Consider the following 22,073-nt stretch of genomic DNA (forward strand, 5'->3'; position numbering starts at 1 on the left):
ATACGATACTGTCACTGGACCACACCACCACAATACGATACTGTCACTGGACCACACCACCATAATACCATACTGTTACTGGACCACACCACCACAATACCATACTATCACTGGACCACACCACCACAATACCATACTATCACTGGACCACACCACCACAATACCATACTGTTACTGGACCACACCACCACAATACCATGCTATCACTGGACCACACCACCACAATACCATACTATCACTGGACCACACCACCACAATACCATGCTATCACTGGACCACACCACCACAATACCATGCTATCACTGGACCACACCACCACAATACCATACTATCACTGGACCACACCACCACAATACCATACTATCACTGGACCACACCACCACAATACCATACTATCACTGGACCACACCACCACAATACCATACTATCACTGGACCACACCACCACAATACCATGCTATCACTGGACCACACCACCACAATACCATGCTATCACTGGACCACACCACCACAATACCATACTATCACTGGACCACACCACCATAATAGCATGCTATCACTGGACCACACCACCACAATACCATACTATCACTGGACCACACCACCATAATGCCATACTATCACTGGACCACACCACCACAATACCATACTATCACTGGACCACACCACCATAATACCATACTATCACTGGACCACACCACCATAATACCATACTATCACTGGACCACACCACCACAATACCATACTATCACTGGACCACACCACCATAATACCATACTATCACTGGACCACACCACCATAATACCATACTATCACTGGACCACACCACCATAATACCATACTATCACTGGACCACACCACCATAATACCATACTATCACTGGACCACACCACCACAATACCATACTATCACTGGACCACACCACCACAATACCATACTATCACTGGACCACACCACCACAATACCATACTATCACTGGACCACACCACCACAATACCATACTATCACTGGACCACACCACCATAATACCATACTATCACTGGACCACACCACCACAATACCATACTATCACTGGACCACACCACCATAATACCATACTATCACTGGACCACACCACCACAATACCATGCTATCACTGGACCACACCACCACAATACCATACTATCACTGGACCACACCACCACAATACCATACTATCACTGGACCTCACCACCACAATACCATACTATCACTGGACCACACCACCACAATACCATACTATCACTGGACCTCACCACCACAATACCATACTATCACTGGACCTCACCACCACAATACCATACTATCACTGGACCACACCACCATAATACCATACTGTTACTGGACCACACCACCACAATACCATACTATCACTGGACCTCACCACCACAATACCATGCTATCACTGGACCACACCACCACAATACCATGCTATCACTGGACCACACCACCACAATACCATACTATCACTGGACCTCACCACCACAATACCATACTATCACTGGACCACACCACCACAATACCATGCTATCACTGGACCACACCACCACAATACCATGCTATCACTGGACCACACCACCACAATACCATACTATCACTGGACCTCACCACCACAATACCATACTATCACTGGACCACACCACCACAATACCATGCTATCACTGGACCACACCACCACAATACCATGCTATCACTGGACCACACCACCACAATACCATGCTATCACTGGACCTCACCACCACAATACCATGCTATCACTGGACCACACCACCACAATACCATGCTATCACTGGACCTCACCACCACAATACCATACTATCACTGGACCACACCACCACAATACCATACTATCACTGGACCTCACCACCACAATACCATACTATCACTGGACCACACCACCATAATACCATACTATCACTGGACCTCACCACCACAATACCACACTATCACTGGACCACACCACCACAATACGATACTGTCACTGGACCACACCACCATAATACCATACTATCACTGGACCTCACCACCACAATACCATACTATCACTGGACCTCACCACCACAATACCATACTATCACTGGACCTCACCACCACAATACCATACTATCACTGGACCTCACCACCACAATACCATACTATCACTGGACCACACCACCATAATACCATACTGTTACTGGACCACACCACCACAATACCATACTATCACTGGACCTCACCACCACAATACCATACTATCACTGGACCACACCACCACAATACCATGCTATCACTGGACCACACCACCACAATACCATACTATCACTGGACCTCACCACCACAATACCATACTATCACTGGACCACACCACCACAATACCATGCTATCACTGGACCACACCACCACAATACCATGCTATCACTGGACCACACCACCACAATACCATGCTATCACTGGACCTCACCACCACAATACCATGCTATCACTGGACCACACCACCACAATACCATGCTATCACTGGACCACACCACCACAATACCATGCTATCACTGGACCTCACCACCACAATACCATACTATCACTGGACCACACCACCACAATACCATGCTATCACTGGACCACACCACCACAATACCATACTATCACTGGACCTCACCACCACAATACCATACTATCACTGGACCACACCACCACAATACCATGCTATCACTGGACCACACCACCACAATACCATACTATCACTGGACCTCACCACCACAATACCATACTATCACTGGACCACACCACCATAATACCATACTGTTACTGGACCACACCACCACAATACCATACTATCACTGGACCTCACCACCACAATACCATGCTATCACTGGACCACACCACCACAATACCATGCTATCACTGGACCACACCACCACAATACCATACTATCACTGGACCACACCACCATAATAGCATGCTATCACTGGACCACACCACCACAATACCATGCTATCACTGGACCACACCACCACAATACCATACTATCACTGGACCTCACCACCACAATACCATACTATCACTGGACCACACCACCATAATAGCATGCTATCACTGGACCACACCACCACAATACCATACTATCACTGGACCACACCACCATAATAGCATGCTATCACTGGACCACACCACCATAATACCATACTGTTACTGGACCACACCACCACAATACCATACTATCACTGGACCTCACCACCACAATACCATGCTATCACTGGACCACACCACCACAATACCATACTATCACTGGACCACACCACCACAATACCATACTATCACTGGACCACACCACCACAATACCATACTATCACTGGACCACACCACCACAATACCATACTATCACTGGACCACACCACCACAATACCATGCTATCACTGGACCACACCACCACAATACCATGCTATCACTGGACCACACCACCACAATACCATACTATCACTGGACCACACCACCATAATAGCATGCTATCACTGGACCACACCACCACAATACCATACTATCACTGGACCACACCACCATAATGCCATACTGTTACTGGACCACACCACCACAATACCATACTATCACTGGACCACACCACCACAATACCATACTATCACTGGACCACACCACCACAATACCATGCTATCTCTGGACCACACCACCACAATACCATACTATCACTGGACCACACCACCACAATACCATACTATCACTGGACCACACCACCATAATACCATACTATCACTGGACCTCACCACCACAATACCATACTATCACTGGACCACACCACCACAATACCATACTATCACTGGACCACACCACCACAATACGATACTGTCACTGGACCACACCACCACAATACGATACTGTCACTGGACCACACCACCATAATACCATACTGTTACTGGACCACACCACCACAATACCATACTATCACTGGACCACACCACCACAATACCATACTATCACTGGACCACACCACCACAATACCATACTGTTACTGGACCACACCACCACAATACCATACTATCACTGGACCACACTACCACAATACCATACTATTACCGGACCACACTACCACAATACCATACTAACACATTGCCATACTACCACAATACCATACTATTACTGGACCACACTACCACAATACCATACTATTACCGGACCACACTACCACAATACCATGCTAACACATTGTCATACTACCACAGTTCCACAATAGAATACCATCAAAAATGTATATATTTCCATAATACAATACTAATACAGGAGCTCACTATGACAATACCATACTAACACAGTGCCATAATACCATACTACAGGATCACACTTCAATAATACAATGCAACTGTCGCGGGCGGGGAGGGGACGCTGCGCTCACCCACTGCTCGGGTCCGGCTGCTGCTGCTCGGTGGTGGGCCGGATCCCGGGGACTCGAGCGGCGCTCCTCACCCGTGAGTGAAAGGGGGGTGGTGTGGTATAGGGATATTGTCTGTGACGCCACCCACGGTTGTGGTGAGGTTGTGACACCACCGCTGCTCTGGACGGGGATCCCGGGAGCGATGACAGGGAACAGCTTGGATGTTGGTTCTCCACGGAGGGGGGTTGGTTGTCCCGGGGCCCGATGAGTGGTAGGGATGAATGGCAGGCGGGTTACGGGGCCTGGTGAGGTGCAGGGTCGCGGGGGCAGCGCTGTGCCGCATGGCACGGTGGCACCCACTCAGCCAATGATGAATGCAAAGTGTCCGGTAAAACAAACGGCTGGATGGACGGGTCCCACAGACGGCTGCGGTGTTTCTCCTCCCAGCAGGTTGATGGTGACTGCCCCTCCCTGCACCTGTGTTTTGTGTACGGTTCCAATGGGTTTCCACCGGTAACCCGCTCCCCAGCTTGGATGGTTGCTGAAGGAGCCCCTTTTGCCCGCAGGCTCTGGCCCTGGGAACTTTAGCCTTGGCGGTGACTGTGCTTCCCTCTATGGTTTGAGCTGTTGCTTTCAATCGGGACTTGGCTGTTGGGAAACCCCGGAGGTCCCCTTCGCTAACGGATCTGACAATTTCAACGGCGACTCCTAGCCTTGTCGGGGTCCGTAAGCCCTGCCGGATGGTGCTGGCTTCTCTTTGCTCTCCGGTCCGGTACCGCCGGGCCACCGCCCGTCCATGGTCCTTACGGTTTGCTCCAATAGGCCTCTCCTGCAGACGGTCACCACCGTCTGCCAACCTTGCTGTACCGTCCGGGCCACACACCCGGACCAACTTCAGACTGCTCTCCTACCACTTCTCCTGAACTCCAAACTAATCTGATCTGCTTTTCCCGCCTCCAGGACTGTGAACTCCTCGGTGGGCGGGACCAACCGCCTGGCCCACCCCCTGGTGTGGACATCAGCCCCTGGAGAAAGGCAACAAGGGTTTTGTGTCTGGCTTCGGTGTGCCTAACCGGGGTGTGGGGTGTGTTGGTGTAGTTCTGTGACGACCTGGCTTGTCCAGGGCGCCACAAAACCACAATACCATATTACTACAATGCAATAACCATCATAGTCCCACACTACTGAAATACCATACTAACACAATGCCCTACTCCTACAGTACCACAATACAATACCATCTTAGACCCATACTACCATAATACCAAACCGGTATTTGTACAATACCATAGTAGCACAATGCCATAATGCAACCATATTACTACAATACGACAACAGAACCACACTACCACAATACCATATTACAACAGTACCGCCATAATACCATACTAACACCATGCCATAATACCATACTACAACAGGATCACACTACCACAATACCATACCATGACAATAACATATTATGACACTACCACAATACCACACTACCACATTATCATATTATTATATGACTACTTTCTCCCAATATCAACAACAGACCACAGTTTGCACAATTTTCTGCACTTTTTGTTATTTGCGATGTGCAGTAATGTTAGAAGCGTCTAATAATAAACTCTTCTTCCATTGTTCTTATTGTAATGGGCTGAATTTTAGTAAGGTCATCCCACTCTTGACCCATCGCCCCCATTTCCGCTGTAATTGAATGGCGATATAATGTGCTCCTGCCATTCATGTTGCATTAGTATCTATTCCGGAGCATTACGGGAAAGGTTTTCAGGGGTCACAATCATTATATTTAGTAAAAAAATAAAAAATGTGCGTCTCTGCTATAGTATTGATAGAGGTATTGAAAATTCAGCGACAAACACTCCGCCGGGCTCGTACGGCGCAGCGGAATAATATAAGCAGATGTCTGCTATAAATATCGAGCGCTGCTCGTCGTTAGCACATTAAAAATGTGTGAGATTTCGCATTCGGAGACTAAAACTTGTTTACTGCTATTGTGTTGTTCTCGGCTACCTACGCCTTTTCTTCCCGTACGATTTTGTCAACAGATTGTATACAGTACGATTATAACCCCCTCCCATATTGTCTTTTGACATTCAGAAAATCCTCTAATGAAGGAATATTTTAACTTTTGTGATTTTTTTTGAAAAGTATCTAACAGATAGAAATCTAAAGGTGCGTTTCCGATGGGTGAAATAAGTATTGAACACGTCACCAATTTTATAAGTAAATTCAGTTGTGGCCGAAAGAGTTGGCAGTCTTGAAATGTTTCCAGGTAATTAAGTATTTCTCTCAAAAAGTTATTGTAATTGCATGTTTTGTTACATACAGGTTTATTTCCTTTGTGTATATTGGAACAACATGAAAAAAAACTGCAAAACAAAGACATCATTTCTCACAAGACCCCAAAACTGTTGACACCTTTCCAAAATTGTAGGCAAACAACTTTGTTTTAAGCATGTGACACTCCTTCAGACTCACCTGTGGTAAGTAACAAATGTGGGCAATATGGAAATCACACCTGAAATCAGATAAAAAGGGGAGAAGTTGCCTTAATCTTTGTTTTGTGACCATGTGTTTTCCCAACTAAGCATGGAGAACAGAAAGAAGAGAAGAGAACTGTCTGATGACCAAAAGTGTTGAAAAATATAAAAAATGTTAAGATTGCAAGTCCATTTCCAGAGATCTTGATGTTCCTTTATCTATAGTGCGCAACATAATCAAGTAGTTTACAACCCATGGCACTGTACCTAATCTCTCCGGATATGATGGACTATTGATGAAATGTTGCAACACAGGATAGTCCAGTTAGTAGATAAGTCCAAATCAAGTTCTAAAGAAGTTCAAGCTGTCCTGTGTCAAGCTACCACTAGGGGGCGCTGGGACTCAGGTAGAAAGAGAAGTCCTGAGTGCAGTTAGACAGAAATCCACTAGAGGGCGCTAACACAAGAGCAGAGATAGTCGATCAGTCAGGGTCTATGCTGGGATGTCATGTCTGTACCAAGGGGAAAACCAGCCAAAGGCAAAGAACATAGCCGAGGTCAGATACTGGGAGAGCAAGTAAGCACAGGGCAGAGAGTGGAGGACACAGAACAGAACCGGAGTCCAGAGGACAGGGAGGAATGAAGGGGGAAGGAGGGAGAGAGGTCAGGACAGAATGGGGAAATGGAGGTCAGGTGGGGGGAACAGAGGTCAGGTCAGGTTGGGCAGAAGGGACAGAGGTTAGGTCTAGCAAAATGAATGAAGGTCAAGACAACTAGTACCGGGTAGCAGGTCAATAAACAGAGAACTTCTCTCAGGAACAGTGCATGCAGCAAAGCTGTAAATTTTACTGGTGGTGTCCCGAAGGTAGCAACACCAAGATATGGTGGCACGACCCCCAGAACGAGGCCAGACTGAATAGACCTCTCCCAAGGGACCTAAACCCTGGAGGCAGGATACATGCACCGGATCAGGAACGGCAGAGCCCTGCATGAGTCATGACATCCTGCAGGCACAAACTATCCGTCCACATTTAAATGAAATGAAGCACTATGCAGGAGACCCAAGAGGACCCCACTGTTGACACAGAGATATTAAAAAGCCAAAATGTACGCAAGTAATCAAAATCCTTTCGGAAAAGTTTCTTGTGGAAAGATGAGACCAAGAGAGAGCTTTTTGGTAAAGCACATCTGTCTACTGTTTACCGACAACAGAATGAATTTATAGCCTTTCTAAAGCCATTAAATATAAATAACATTTAACTCCTACATCACTGGGAAAATAATCCAATTTTTCATTTCTTCCAATCATTCTTCGAAGAGTCGTAATCACTTTGTTACTGTTCCATTCACATGGCCGTAAATATTCCACGTTTGGTCAATTGATGAAGGAAATGACGTTTTTCCATTGCCTTTTGGGTTTGATTTTGATTGTTTTTATTAAATCCATTTTTTTAGGTCTGGGCATGTGTAGCACCCCATGGGGCAGGCGGTTAACCTAGTCGTCGCCGGGCCATTTCGGGTCAGGTAAGGCGTTGTCACGGGGTGGCCTTGCCCGGTAACGTTGCCCCGAGGCGTACAGTCAATGGTGGGAGAAGCCGGGTATTGGTGAGAGTTAGTCGTGACACCACCTGTGGTACACAGCCAGTAGTAGCTGTGAAGCCCCACAGGTGTTGTGTCGGTGCATTACCTTCAGGGACTCCACTCGGCTGGATCTGGTCACAGGTAGGAGATCTTCTTCTTGTCGTGACGCCACTCTCAGTATTGCGGTCAGTGGGGACCGCCACTGCAGATTAAGGGACGCCTGGGGCTGATGGTGAGTGCAGTTAGTTGGAGTAGCCTCCTGAGAGTGAGGCAAGCCCCAGGGCCCGGTGTAGATGCGTAGTACCACAAGGCGCAGAATAACTCCACACACGCAGAGTGTCTTTCAGGGTTTTTACTCACTTCAGATGACAGGGTGAGTAACCCGGGCGTAGCTGGGATGAACCAGGCTGGAACCAGGTGTCCTTCAGGCTGACTTGTGAGGGTGACTACTAACTCGCCTTCCTTAGCCCTTGGTGGTTTGGGGTAACCCCGACTTTGAGTCCCTATGGGGGTCACCCAGGGAAGATGCTGCAGCCTCTCTCCCCTTCGTTTGCCGTTTGCTTGTCGCCTGGGCCAGGCCACTCCAGCTGCTTGCCTCCTGTGACCTATGGGCCCTAACTGTGGCTACGTGGCTGCGGCTTTTAGGTGTTGTGGTGTGGGCTTTGAGAGCCCCACACCGGCAGGTTTAGCAAAAGAAAGCTGGATCTATCTCCGCTTCGGGATCTGCCGCCCGTTTGGGCCTGGTTCTCCCTAGCAGTCTCCTTACTTCCCACTCCGTGCTCTCTCTCTAGCTGAGATGGGTTTCGGGTAGCACTCCTAGTTGACCGTTCTCCCCCGTCGGTAGCCACTGCGCGGACGCTGTCAGACTACAGCAGCCCAGGGGAAGGGGTCAGCTCTCCTCGGAGCTCCCTGGACTCTGCTCTGAACCGGCTCACATCTGGGACCTTCACTGCTGCTCCTGTCTGAGCTCCACTTTCCTGCTCCTCACTCCTCCACACTCTGCTGCAGACTCTAGACTGTTTTTACTCCTCCTTTCCCTTTTGTGCCTGCCTACGCCACCTAGCAACCAGACTCTCTTACCACACCCCTTGAGAGGAGATGGAGGCTTTTGGCCCCCTCCACTATTCCAGTGAAGGTGAAGGCTTTTCCCCCTCCTGGGATCCCCAGGGGTCCTCTCATGGGTACATGTGTGAGACCTGATCACTATGCGCCTGTGTTCCACACCCCGGTCAGCCTTCTGGATTACCTGTGTTGTACTGTCCCCAGCATGGGTGCAGTACTCAGTGGTGCCTGACCAGGTCAGGGGCGCCACAGTAGCCACCGCTGCAGTATTCCTCTCCGGGGCAGGTGTTAAGGCAGCCGGTATGGTGTCGCTCCCCACAGGCGGAGCGGGCCCAGGGTGGATGATGGGGTAAGGTAATGGCCGTTGGTGTCTTAGTGTTGGGTGGCGGCACTGGTAAGGACAAGCCAATGCAGTCTCTGCGGGTTTAGGGTGTAGTTTACTTCAGCTGCCAGCCCGGTCACACTGGTCACTGCCATGATGGTGTTAGGGCCAGGTGGACGGGCAGACCCAGGAGGTGGATCCACTGGGTTGAACACCTCACCGAAGGCAAGGTGCCCGGTAGCCGGAGCACTACGGGTAGCAGGACAGTCCGTTCAGAGAAGTGGAGAAGTCCCTGGGACCACGGAGTCACTGAAGGTAGTCCGGGTGACGGAGCTCAGGTTCGGAGGCCGAGATGACGTCAGGCAGAGTCCGGAACCGACGGAGCGGAAGACGGGTCACCACAGGGATCGGAGATGGTATGAACTGACGGGATGGCAGACAGTCACCGTTCGGGGTTCGGGTATCGTCAGGACCGGTTGGCGAGGCAGGAGCGGCTCTACGAGAGAGATAGGTAAGTATACCAGAAGACACAAGGAGACCTGACTCCTAGCTTAGCAAAACACGAAGAACAGGCCCCGCCCACTTGGAAAAGAACCCCCTATATACCCTGTACCTGCCTCTTCAATATCCTGTTGGAGGACGCTGGCCCTTTAAGAAAAGGTCAATGACCGCGCGCGCCCTAATGCGCATGCGCGAGGCCCGGGTGCCAGAAGCCAGAGCAGGGAGCGGTGAACAGGAGGCAGGAGAGCCGGGCTGAAGCAGAGCTGCCGACGGGCGCCGGGAGCGGGGACCGGGCCGCCTGGGGACCGCAGGTGATGGGGCATGGAGGCTGTGGAGCGGGGGACGCCTGGCAGAGGAGCCGGGGAGCGAGGCAGGGGAGCCGGGGAGCGTGGCAGGGGAGCCGAGGAGCGTGGCAGGGGAGCCGGAGAGCGTGACAGGGGACCCGGGGAGCGTGACAGATGGGCTCAGGTCAATCCCAGATCCAGGAAGGGGACACCACCGGTGTTTGGAGAAAGAAGGAGAGAGAGAGTGTCCTATTTCTAGGGTGTCCCCCCCTACCCCAGGTGGAACCTGTCCCCCAGGTGGCTGGCTTCAGTGACCGGGAAGTCCCATGACCGTTAGTGCCACCCCCCCCCCGCCTACCCTGTGCCATCCCACTCTATGTGAAGGCTCCTAAGTTGTATGTAGTGTATGAAGGTGGAACACCGGTGATTAACCCCCCTCCTTACCTGAGATAGATACCGCACCTTAACTGAGGTGCAGTACCCTGTGGCGACCTGAATCTCAAGGGTGCCACACATGCCACCATAGAAAACCAGCAATCAGTTCTTTCAACGTTATATTAGTCTTTTGGCATTTATCTTTATGGGTTTATTAATTTCATTCTGTCATGGCTCGTATTTTTCTTAACATGATGATAACAAATATGTCGTATTTTTAGCTTCTCCATTTTTGACGTCTCTAACAACGAAGATCCATGGAGAGCACATGCCCCAAATTTGTGTCCGAGTGCCCCAGATGTCGGGACGAGAACCACCAAGGACTCTAGAGTCAGTAGAATGTCCATAGAGTTGGATTTTCTTTCTAATTTTTCATTACACTATATCATAAAATAAATAGTGTCATCAATTAGAACTCATCCAGACGCCTAGGTCAACAGAAAGCAAAAGTTCTGGCTCTTCCAAGAAAGAGAAGGGGAAAAAAAGCGAAAAAAAATGATATTTAGGTTAAAGGTCTTGTTTTGGATGAGATTTCTTGAGATCATTCTCCCGGTTGGATCTTCTCATTTCTTTAGATTTGCACATGTAACCAGCATACAGCCATTGGCGCAGATCCACAGATCCGTATTTGATGAAGAGCCTATAATTACCGTGCTGAGATGGGCTCGTGCGCTCGGCAGAGATGCACTTTCCCAATCAGACATGTTTGTTGTGGTTTCAGGGCTACAATTGCCGGTGGCTGAGCTGCTGCCAGGCGCTCGGATTAATATGGAAGCTCTGGGACTCACTCGTCTGTGGTCCTTTCTTGGCAAATCTCTGTAACCCCAGACACAAAAAAAAATTCATGAGATTGCATCAATATGCTTCTCATTTTGCAGGACTCACTGCCAGGACGTCGCTTTCTGGTGGCCATTCTAAAGAGGGGTTTTTTTACGATGCTTTTCATAGATGAAAAAAAAAGTGTAGAAAAGCAAAATTCTGGGATGTAACTACGTGTATTTACAGGACTGAATACGTACAATGGTGATGAGTAAGGCTGCTTTCACACATCCGGTTTGAGCAGTGCGACTCAATCCGGCTGTGAAACCTTTGCAACGGATGCGGCGAAAACACCGCATCCTTTGCATAAGTTTTTACATGCAGCCCGTCCATTTTTTTCCGGTTGCGGCATGCTACTGAGCATGCGCAGTGGAAGAAACCGCATGCGGCGACCGGATGCGTTTTTTTCCGCATCGCGCCGCATCCAGCATCCATAGGCATGCATTGAAAAATGTGCGGTTATGTGCGGATGCGGCGCGATGCGGTTTTTTTTGCCGGAGCAAAAAACGTTCCATCCAGCCGCGGCATCGGCTAAATCTGCCGCATGCGGCAAAAACCGGACCAAACGCAAGCCCATGCGGCACAATACGGCACTAATGTAAGTCTATGCAAAAAAAAACGTAACCGGCGGCAAAAAAAAAACGGTTGCGGTTTTTCTGCAGAGCGCCGTATTGTGCCGCAGAGCAAAAACCGGATGTGTGAAAGTAGCCTAAATCTGCCCCAAATTCACCGGTTCACTCAAATTCAGCCATGAAATTCGATTTGCATAGAATTTATTTGACGTGAATCGAATGTGTCTTTTTATGTTCATAGACCATAATTCATAACATAAAAATGTAAAGTTCTGAAAAAAAATGATATTCACATTGCCGCCTACCGGTCCCTGTCTGGTCATCCGGTCTCTCTCTGCAGCGAGTAATATGAAGCGAATGGAATGCGATACTCTATGTGCCCGCTACCATAAGCGATTATTTTCTCAGCCCTAATTGGACTGAGAAAACAGTCGCAGCATGCTGCGGGTGCAATGCAATCCTGTTTCACTCGCACCCATTCAAGTCTATGGGGGCGAGAGAAACATCACATTGCACTTGCGTTACACCGATGTACTGCGAGTGCAGTGCGATTCTCGCATCAGCTGGCAACAGAGTAGATAGGGAAATAAATCCCTCCCTCTCATCCGCAGCGCCGGCCCTCCCTTCCGCAGCTGTGGTCTTATCGCACAATCGGACCACAGTCGCGTGACACTCGCTTAACACTTGGCTCCAGCTGTGCTACAAGCGTGACCAAGTGTCATGCGAGGACTCGCAGTAATCCCCGTGTGGCCTCACCCATAGATATCTCCTCTGCTGTGTTTTCATTTTTTTCCCTTTAGGACTCTGTGGAGCTCCTCTTCTATTCAGTTGCTAATAATCTGTATTTGCCCTTGGGTTTAATATTCACATTTTCCCTGGACTTGTGCTGGTGATATTCAGTTGCTCCACAAGCTCTGGATGCGAGTGTGACGCCCTGGCCAGGCCAGTTAGTCACAGGTAGGTCCCTACACAACACCGTTCCCTCACTAGGTGACATCAGCCGAACATAAACCCTAGTTACCCCCCCTTAGGGAAAAATAGACACACCAGTGGGCATGGCCAGGTGGTTGGTGCACGCCCACCAGGGGTCCAGACAGCCCGGGGCGGGAAAAACAGCAGAAAGGTGTTAGAGTTCAAGTTGGAGAGGTGTGTGGGCTGGAGCTGTGTGCAGCTCCAGCAAAGGAGAAGAAAACCCAAACTGAACGGTACCAGGGTAGGAGCCCTGGTGCCACTGGCTAGGAGGCAGACGGTGGTCTCCGTCTGCAGGAGACGGGAAGACTGCTCGGTGGAACCGAGGTGGACCGGCACAAGGTTGTAGCCCGCCAGGACCTACCTGGGGAACGGACTCGGAAACCGGAGCACACAGGGGGGTACTCGGACCCTGAAGCCAGGACCAGAAGCGACTGGAACTGGTTAATTAACCGACTGAGGCTAGGACTAGAGGTCCTGTCCCACCAAAAGTCCCTCATAGATGACAACAGCCCAACGAGGGGGATAGAAGGTCGCTGCCAAGGCCTATAGATCCCAGGGGCCAGCGTCTGCGGGCACGGCTCCTTAGGCCACATCCAGCCGGGAGCGGACTCCTGAAGTTTCACATACAGGCAGTCCACCTTACCAAAACAGTGCAGGAGAAAGACAGAGACCACTAGCCGGGTGGGGGACCAGAACGCAGCCGGCTGCGGGTACCGACCACCATCACCTTGGTTTACCAGAGACTCGTGTGTTTTCTTAATAGTGAGTACACCAGCACCGTCTGCGGTCATCCATCTCCCTGCACCAGCCCAGCGGGTCCTGGGGCCACCATCCCTGCCCACGGAGGGGTTAAAAACTTGCTGCACAACATCTCCCCCGGGTGCCCCGTCACTGCAGCGGTGGTGTCCAACCTCACCACACACCGTGGGTGGTGTCACGAACTTAATACGGCTCAGCCTGTACATATACGTCCTACTTCCCCTCATTTAATTTGGAGTGTCCGCAGGACCCCCGGGTCCGGAGACCCTCGAGCCACCACCCCGGAAGGTCTGGATCCGAGCAGCGGCAGGCTGCTGGCACGGGGGCGGCACACGAGCAGGTGGCTTGCCCTCATCTGTAGGATCGTTGCTGTTCTTTTCTGAACTTCTTCCTGAGGCATGTGGTGATCGGTTGTTAAGGTGCTTACCCCATGTGTGTCCTCCTTGTGTCTTCTTTAGTGTTCAGTGGGGTTGACAAAGAGCTCATCCCACCCATTCTATACTTAGGTCCTATTTCAGGGTCATCCTAGGGTCAGGTATCCAGCTCGGCCCATAGGTGCAGAACCTATCTAGGATGATGAGGGACCCCAGGGACTAGCAGTAAATATAGTCAGAGGTCACCATCTCCCCCTTCCCTAGATGCAGGGTTTTCCTTCCCTTGCCTTTTGCTTGTTACTTTCCTGTACCTAGCGTGACAGTTGTGGTGACAAAAGTCCTCTTCCGAATCTTCCATTGTTCCTGCATTGCTTGAGACACTGCTAAGGCACTGAGCGACTTACGGCATGACGTCTGACGTTGTGACATCGCACTGTCCTGACACGCTTTGCCAGTTGGTTAATTGGTGCTAGAAGGATGAAGATCTGAAGAGGATGGCAACATTTTGTAATATTTCAAGTCAAATTTGCTTCTCACCATATCAAACGCTCTACTTTAGAATCCAATACTACTAGTTTTAGTTAGTTTTTTTTCTTGTAATGGACTTTGATATTGAACGCGATCCTCCAAGGATCGATTTGCTCATCTCTATTCACCATCTATTTCTCTAATCTGACTAATCATCTCTTTAGAAAAAGCCTTCTTATTTATCATCTATCTGCTTTCATTTCTTGGATCCAACCTGTGGTCAGCCATTTGTATGCTGTAAGAACACCTAACTCTTCTCTTAATACTTGTTCACACTACAACGCTGCTGCAACAATGCGTAATTTTTTTTGTATCCGATATGCCTGCTCACCAGCACTGCCTGCATTTAACCAATAGTTTGTGGATTACATTCATCTATGCCACTTACCATCAGTTTGCTGATTGCATACAACTCTGCTATTAGCCATTTGATTGCTGCAAGTCGTGAACATCTACAGTTCTTGTGATTGTCCACACTCCTGGATCTGTGTCTTCAGGGGTTTCTGGCTCCGCTTGTCTGCTTGCTGCCCTGCATACCCTGTTGTCCTGATCCGTGTGCTGCCTGGCAAGTCTAGCTGACTGTGTCATGAGCTTTGGTTTGCATTACTCACCCTGACATATGATTTAGAGAAACCACCTGTCACGGGTGTGTCACTTGTGACAGACAGTCATGTGGTTTCTGGCTGTAGAAGGTCACAGTGTTTAGCTGTGCAGAATGCTCCCTGACTTTCTATTGTTGATGCTGTCAGTATTCATTGGTATAGGTAGCTTTCCTGCTGAATTCATCTCTCCCCCTTTTGGACCCAGCAGGAGCTCAACTTCCACCAAACTGCTGATTGTCAGTATCCCCTTGGTGTTTAAGTATCTCTCCCTTCCTTTGGACTGGTGCTGGTGATATTTTCAGTTCCTTCATGCCATGGTTGCAAGCAGGTGGCTTGTACTCCTCTGTGGTATTGTTGCTGAACCTTTGCTGAATTTCTACCTGAGTCATCTGTTGATAAGTAGTTCATGCTTTCCCCCCTGTGTGTCCTCCTTTTGTCTGCTATAGAGTTTAGTAGGGTTGATGAAGAGCTCATCCCATCCATTCCCTATTTAGGCCAGCACTAGGGTCAGGTATCCGTCTCAGAGCATAGGTGCGGAACCTATCTAGGGTGGTGAGGGACCCCAGGGACCTGCAGTAGGTTTGTTCAGGGGTCACCATCTTCCCTCTCTTTAGACACCGGGTTTCCCTTACCTTTTGCCATGTGCTTAGTACGTGCCCGTATTTAGCGTGACACCACCTCCCAAAGTGAACTATAACACAAAATAAACTTGTTTCATAGTCAAAAGATTAAATTGAAGTACAGGGCCACATATAAACTATCAACTACAGTACTCCCATCCCCTATATAGAGTGTCAATGGGCCCTATATACTGAATCAGAGGATGCCATATACTGTATATAGTGTCAAACACAAGCAGCACCTCTTTAACAATAATGCAACACCATTCTGTACAAAGTTGTAAATCATGCTGGAAATGTGTGAATAAATTACTGGGATGATCTCCCACCAGGATTTACTCTTTCAGTTACTTCTCATGGAAAAATGAAGGATGACGTCTTCTATGCCGACTGTAAATGAATGGTGTTTCAGTATCTGCAACCAAGATTGTATGTATAATAATTGTCAGATTGTGAGACCATTAGACCAGGTCCAGTGGATGTTCGCAATGTCCCTTTAAGAGGCTTTAATGCCATAGAAGTGCGGCTGATACAACCGAGTGCAGGAATGAGCGGAATGCCGGGAGAAATATCATGCATTCTGCCGCTGATTATCTGCGTAACGGCCGCTTACAATGGATTTCTAATATAGATCATATGTGTTAGTGTCCGACAAAGAGGAGAATATGGAGAGGACTGGACCTCAGGGTTTATATTCTCTGCTGACAAAGAGACAAAAAAGCAAGTTACAGGGAGTCTGATATAACATCCACTATGTGTGCATTATACAAATAGATTCCGCACTCAAATAAATATAATGAAAGAAAAGGGTATTCATCTATCCATCCCTCTATCTATCTATCCCTCTATCTATCTATCCCTCTATCTATCTATCTATCTATCCCTCTATCTATCCCTCTATCTATCTATCCCTCTATCTATCTATCCCTCTATCTATCTATCCCTCTATCTATCTATCTATCTATCTATCCCTCTATCTATCTATCCCTCTATCTATCCCTCTATCTATCTATCTATCTATCTATCCCTCTATCTATCTATCTATCTATCTATCTATCCCTCTATCTATCTATCTATCTATCTATCTATCCCTCTATCCCTCTATCTATCTATCTATATATCATCTATCTATCCCTCTATCTATCTATCCCTCTATCTATCTATCTATCTATCTATCCCTCTATCTATCTATCTATCTATCCCTCTATCCCTCTATCTATATATCATCTATCTATCCCTCTATCTATCTATCCCTCTATCTATCTATCCCTCTATCTATCTATCTATTATCTATCCCTCTATCTATCTATCTATCTATCTATCCCTCTATCTATCTATCTATCTATCTATCCCTCTATCCCTCTATCTATCTATCTATATATCATCTATCTATCCCTCTATCTATCTATCCCTCTATCTATCTATCTATCCCTCTATCTATCTATCCCTCTATCTATCTATCTATCTATCTATCTATCTATCTATCTATCTATCTATCTATCCCTCTATCTATCTATCTATCTATCTATCTATCTATCCCTCTATCTATCTATCTATCTATCTATCCCTCTATCTATCTATCTATCTATCCCTCTATCCCTCTATCTATCTATCTATATATCATCTATCTATCCCTCTATCTATCTATCCCTCTATCTATCTATCTATCCCTCTATCTATCTATCCCTCTATCTATCCCTCTATCTATCCCTCTATCTATCTATCCCTCTATCTATCTATCTATCTATCTATCTATCTATATATCATCTATCTATCCCTCTATCTATCTATCTATCTATCCATCTATCCCTCTATCTATCCCTCTATCTATCTACCCATCTTTCTATCTATCCCTCTATTTATCTATCTATCTATCCATCATCTATCTATCTATCTATCTATCCTTCTATCTATCCCTCTATCTATCCCTCTATCTATCTACCTATCTATCCATCATCTATCTATCTATCTATCCATCATCTATCTATCTATCTATCTATCTATCTATCTATCTATCCCTCTATCTATCTATATATCCATCTATCTATCTATCTATCTATCTATCTATCCCTCTATCTATATATCCATCTATCTATCTATCTATCTATCTATCTATCTATCTATCTATCTATCTATCTATCCCTCTATCTATCTATCTATCTATCCCTCTATCTATCCCTCTATCTATCTATCTATCCCTCTATCTATCTATCTATCTATCCCTCTATCTATCTATCCATCTATCTATCTATACCTCTATCTATCTATCTATCTATCTATCTATCCATCCATCTATCTATCTATCCCTCTATCTATCTATCTATCTATCTATCTATCTATCTCTCTATCTATCCCTCTATCTATCTATCAAATCAAATCAAATCAAATCAAATAAGCTTTATTGGCAGGACCAAATACAAATTAGTTTTGCCAAAGCAAGTGTACATTAGGGGCTGGGGCTGTGGGGATGGTGGGTGGGGACTGTAGGAAGGATGGATGGGGCTCATCCAGGGTGGGGACTGTGGGGGCACTTCTAGGGTGGGGGCTATGGAAGTCCATGGCTTATGATGGGGCATATCCACGGTGGGACTGTGGTAACGGTGGATGGGACATATCCAGGGTGGGGATTGGGGGGGCCACATCTGGGATGGGGGGCTATGGAAGTCCATGACTTATCATAGTTCTCTATCTCTATCTCTATCTCTATCTATCTATGATTCTATCTGTCCCTCTATCTATCTATCTATCTATCTATCTATCCCTCTATCTATCATCTATCTATGATTCTATCTATCCCTCTATCAATCTATCCCTCTATCTATCCCTCTATCTATCTATCTATCTATCTATCTATGATTCTATCTATCCCTCTATCTATCTATCTATCTATCTATCTATCCCTCTATCTATCTATCTATCCCTCTATCTATCTATCTATCTATCTATCTATCTATCTATGATTCTATCTATCCCTCTATCTATCTATCTATCTATCCCTCTATCTATCTATCTATCCCTCTATCTATCTATCTATCTATCTATCTATGATTCTATCTATCCCTCTATCAATCTATCCCTCTATCTATCTATCTATCTATCCCTCTATCTATCTATCTATCTATCCCTCTATCTATCTATCTATCTATCTATCTATCTATCTATCTATCTATGATTCTATCTATCCCTCTATCTATCTATCTATCTATCTATCCCTCTATCTATCTATCTATCCCTCTATCTATCTATCTATCTATCCCTCTATCTATCTATCTATCCCTCTATCTATCTATCTATCCCTCTATCTATCTATCTATCTATCCCTCTATCTATCTATCTATCTATCTATCCCTCTATCTATCCCTCTATCTATCTATATATCCCTCTATCTATCTATCTATCTATCTATCTATCCCTCTATCTATCTATCTATCTATCTATCTATCTATCTATCTATCTATCCCTCTATCTATCCCTCTATCTATCTATCTATCTATCTATCCCTCTATCTATCTATCTATCTATCTATCTATCTATCCCTCTATCTATCTATCTATCCCTCTATCTATCTATCTATCTATCCCTCTATCTATCTATCTATCTATCTATCCCTCTATCTATCCCTCTATCTATCTATATATCCCTCTATCTATCTATCTATCTATCTATCCCTCTATCTATCTATCCCTCTATCTATCTATCTATCTATCTATCTATCTATCTATCCCTCTATCTATCTATCTATCTATCTATCTATCTATCTATCTATCTATCTATCTATCTATCTATCTATCCCTCTATCTATCTATCTATCTATCTATCCCTCTATCTATCTATCTATCTATCTATCCCTCTATCTATCTATCTATCTATCTATCCCTCTATCTATCCCTCTATCTATCTATCTATCTATCTATCTATCTATCCCTCTATCTATCTATCTATCCCTCTATCTATCTATCTATCTATCCCTCTATCTATCTATCCCTCTATCTATCCACGAAAAAACTGACCAGCGCCTACAAACAGGTGCAAGCTGCTGTGGCTGCATAATACACAAACAAAAGAAAACAGCCGCCTCTGTCAGTGATGAGATGTGTACAAATATTAAATATCGTACTTTTCATTTTATAAGACTCACTGGATTAAAAGACGCACCCTAAATTTAGAGAAAGAAGATGAAAAAAAATATAGGGTCCGTTTTATAATCCAGTGGTGGAGGGGGGGTGGCAGAGGTGGTGGAGTAAGGTTCCAGGAAGCAGGGGCGGTGGTGGAGTAGGCCGATGCTGCGGGCGGTGAGGCAGGTGGCCCGGATACTCGCCGAGGGCGCTGTGAGGCAGGAAGAGCATCCAGAAACTGTCCGCCGTGTGGGCTTCAAAGAAATAGCGCACGGAGTCAACGCATGCGAAAATAAAGCTTTTGGCTCACTGACAAGTCAAGATCTCATCTGCACACGTGCCACCTCCGCGCGCCATTTTTCTTTAGTTCGCTATAGGAGGTGGCGCGTGAGCAGATGAGATCTTGAGCCGAGAGCTCCATCTGCACATGCACCGACTCCGGGTGCCATTATTTGAAGTCCGCACATTTTCAGAATGGCGGTGCCTGCCTCACAGCCCGGAGCACTGCGCCCATGGCCCGCAGCATTTCCCCTGCCTCCTATAACCCCTCTCCACTACCCCCTGGTAAGCTACATTCAAATTATAAGATGCACCACTCATTTTCCTCCCAAATTTTGCATCTTATAAACCAAAAAGTACGATACATTAAATTTTGACTACAATATTGCTATAAAGAATAAACTTATAAAATGAAAGTAGTTAGTGGACAAATTGGGCAATTCTTGACAGCCCACCAGCCACGACAAGGCAACCTTTCTTTGATGGGAACCAACCTGCCTTTTAAATTTGGAGGCTTTTAGCCTGAGAGAGGCACGTCTGAAAAATATTAGGTTTAGGGTTCCATCAAAGAAAGGTCGCCCTGTCCTGGTTATTGGGCTCTCATGAATTGGCTAATTTGTTCGATAAGTACCTTCATTTTATAAGTACAGAATATATAGCAGTAATGTAGAATAAATGTCATATTCAGAGTTTGCACCTCCTAGTACTTACAGAGGTTGCTGTATTCTTTTTTTGGATCTATTGTGACTCCCCAGGGGCTGTGGGGTACTCGGGGTCCCTGACGTGTGATGCTCAGTAGGGAACTGTCGTGGTCGCAGCCTGGTGCCGTGGCCCTTGGGATGCCTCAGAAAAAGTGGTGAAAAATAAAAGTAAAAGGGGGAAAATAAAAATAAAAGAGTTCTCGACTACGCCGCTTGCGGTGTGCGGCCAGGTTATTGGGGCCGCCGCTGCAGGGTTCTGCTGGGGCTGATGGGGCGGTGCAGCTTAGGTGTTTGTGCCCTCCGCAAGCAGCAGTGAATGATGGGGATAGTAGTGTGGAACCGTCTGTGTGCGTGCACGGGGCGATAATAAACAGTCCACACCAGTATTGCAATTTCAACTTGCCTTACCTTTAGGGGTACTTTGCACACTACAACATCGCAAGCCGATTGTAGCGATGCCGAGTGCGATAGTCCCCGCCCCCGTCACACATGCGATATGTGGTGATAGTTGCCGTAGCGAACATTATCACTACGGCAGCTTCACATGCACTTACCTGCCCTGCGACGTCGCTCTGCCCGGCGACCCGCCTCCTTACTAAGGGGGCGGGTCGTGCAGCGTCACAGCAACGTCACTCGGCAGGCGGCCAATAGAAGCAGAGGGGCGGAGATGAGCGGGACGTAAAC

The sequence above is a fragment of the Anomaloglossus baeobatrachus genome, chromosome 2, assembly GCF_048569485.1.
Source record: "Anomaloglossus baeobatrachus isolate aAnoBae1 chromosome 2, aAnoBae1.hap1, whole genome shotgun sequence".
NCBI lineage: Eukaryota > Metazoa > Chordata > Amphibia > Anura > Aromobatidae > Anomaloglossus > Anomaloglossus baeobatrachus.